Source organism: Arachis duranensis, chromosome 9 (genome assembly GCF_000817695.3).
Source record: "Arachis duranensis cultivar V14167 chromosome 9, aradu.V14167.gnm2.J7QH, whole genome shotgun sequence".
NCBI classification, from domain to species: Eukaryota; Viridiplantae; Streptophyta; class Magnoliopsida; order Fabales; family Fabaceae; genus Arachis; species Arachis duranensis.
In genome coordinates this window covers 115,013,766-115,016,469 of record NC_029780.3, presented here as the reverse complement: position 1 = coordinate 115,016,469, position 2,704 = coordinate 115,013,766, and the positions used below count along the sequence as shown (strand labels likewise).

At 30.7% G+C, this 2,704-nt stretch overlaps 1 long non-coding RNA gene across 1 annotated transcript; it reads left to right on the top strand.

Moving 5' to 3' along the window:
* Nucleotides 1–622: 622 nt before the first annotated feature.
* Nucleotides 623–1,536, top strand: LOC107467630 (uncharacterized). The gene is made up of 4 exons (XR_001587891.3): nt 623–781; nt 906–1,029; nt 1,127–1,353; nt 1,522–1,536. It is a non-coding gene; the product is annotated as an uncharacterized LOC107467630 (long non-coding RNA).
* The last annotated feature ends 1,168 nt before the right edge of the window (nt 1,537–2,704 follow it).

The following is a 2,704-nucleotide window of genomic DNA, read 5'->3' as shown; positions in this document are numbered from 1 at the left end:
TATTGTGCATGCATGCAGCATGAGTAGTTGTGATGAGGTTTAGATTGGAATCATGTAGGTGCAGTGGGTCTAAGAAAGTGTCTCTGTCCAGATGCATCAAACTCACTGAGAAAAGAGCTCACCCAATAAAATCAACCTTACTGTGTATTAAAATCAACCATCAATATATAATATATATTATAATATAAAATAAATTTTAAATAAATTTTAAATAAATTAATGTATAAATAACATTTTTAAATAATAATACATGTGCTTAATAAAAAAATAGGTTTAATTACTCTATTAGTTTCTATAATTTCGTAAAATTTTCAATTAGATTCCTATATTTTTTTTCCTTTTAATTGAGTCCCTGCACCAATTTTTTTTTCAATTAGATTCCTACCGTAACAAAACCATTTGATTTAACGAAATATTCCATTCCTACATTGAATATTCTCTAAATTTTTTCTAAATTCATAAATTATGTCTCCCTTTTTATTTTGAGAAAGACAAAATTAACCTTTTATTCTTCTTCCACCTTTCCGTCTCCCTCCTCTACTCCGGTCCCTTTCTCTCACCTTCATTCTCACCATTTTCGTTCTATAAAAAAAAAATCAGAACAACCAGCTCCTTCTCTCTACCCTTCCCCCTTCTTCTTCTTTGTCTTCTGTGTCTTTCTCATTATATTTATATATATATATATCTATCTCCTTCAAGCTAGTAGCGCTTTCTCTCGCCATTTTTTTCTGCTGAACACGGTGAATGTTGAGGATCTGCCACTTTTCTCAAATTGAATGAGGTCTACAATTTACAAGGCCTCAATTTCTCTTTTCGATTATGTCCTTTTGTTTATCTTCACGGTGAAGAAGCTCGTCTTTTGGATTGTTTTTTATTTTGTGTTGGTGGCTCATTTTTGTTTGCAGATGTATGTTCAGAGAGGATTTGCCGGATTATAGCAGAGTTTGATTTTGGAATTCTCAAGTGAATTAGATTTCCTTAGTTTCATTGATATATTCTAGCGTTCGTGAAGATTTTTCCCTTCTTAAGGTAGGGAATTGAGCCGGAGTTTTCTTCTCTTCCTTTTTTTTCCCCTTCTCTTCTCTGTGCTAAGTTGGTTTGTTTGCCATTTCTGGTGCATCTGCAGATACATATTTTTCTTGGAAAATCACGGATTTTGGAGCTCTGAACTTCGATAGTCCTGTATTACAGGGATGATCGTGGCCGACTTGATTTTACAGCCATAGTCGGAGACAGAAGCTCTGAAATGTCGCCATTATTTGGATTTTAGACATAGATTCGCATTTCTGCAGAGTTTAAGAACTGAAATCGGGAAGCTTTCTCCGTCTCATGCGACAGCGGAACCAGATTTAGGTGAGAAACTAAACAAAGTTAATCATAGTTGGAACTGTGTACATTTGATTCTCCTCATCGCAACCTTGCAGCGGTGAATCTAATTTTGATGTTCATTTCTATCTGCTGGCTATAGCTTCTCTGATTCATCTCTTTTTCTTTCATTCCTTACGTCTTCTTCTTCTGCAGGAAATCGAAAACTCGCTTGTTTATTTTCTTCGGTTGCGGTAGTTCTAGAAAGAATTGATTGTTCATCAAGTGTAAGTTTACGGTGAGAGACATTGATTTTCATTCTCCTTTTTTGTATTTACAACTTCTTCTTCTACCTCCTTGTTCGATTTTTTTCACATTGTCTTAGTTTTAGAATTGAGAAAAAACAATTTGAACTTGGAGGCTCCGATTTTCAATGTAAAATTGGATTACCAAAAATATTTCAATAATATCTGTGCCTCCCTCATTTGTTTGTCATCGTCCATCTTTTAATGTTGACTCAGTGAAACTGTAAAAGATGCTCACGTTCTCACGCCTCGCACAATTCTCATCGAACCTCTTTTATCCTTTTTCTATTCATTGAAAATCGTAGACACTTGGATGCACATCTCATAGACTATTAAGTTCAAAATCAAAGCCAATCTCAATTGCTTACATGAAAAAAGATGTAGCAAAATTGATTGTGTTAAAAAAGTCTGATTATGAGTTCTGATTATATATGTGTTTTGTTTGTAATTAAATGATTATGTCATGACAAAAAATTTATTTTTGATCATGTTAAAAATTAATTATAGCAAAAATTTTAATTTTGAATTTGTGTTGTATGACCATTTTTGCTATGAAAGAAGGGAGTTTGTTGGTAGAAAAAGAGTAGAGACAGAAAAAAAAGGGCAAAAAAATGATGGAAGTGAAGGTGAAAGAAAGAAAAGAATAAGTGAGGGTAAATTAATAAATTTATATTTTATAAACTTTTTTTAACTTTTACCGTTAATAAAGACTTAATTAAAAAATTTAATAAGATATAAGGATCCAATTAAAAGAAAAAAAAAAGTATAGAAATCTAATTGAAAATTTTACAAAACTATAAAAAAACTATAAAACTAACAGTAATTAAACCAAAAAAATAATAGAAGAAAAAAGCGGCATATGAACTAATTTGTTGAAATTGTGGCATGGACATTTAAACTCATCTTATAATTTTTATAAAAAATAACACTCTTTTCTGAGAAATATTTAAATAATATTTTTTTTTATTTGTTGAATGTGCACTCCTCTTTTCTTTAAGATTAACATATATTTTATTTGACAAAAATGTCTATCAATAATCATTATAATTATATACATAAAATAATAATAATTATTTGATTAACTCAAATATTGA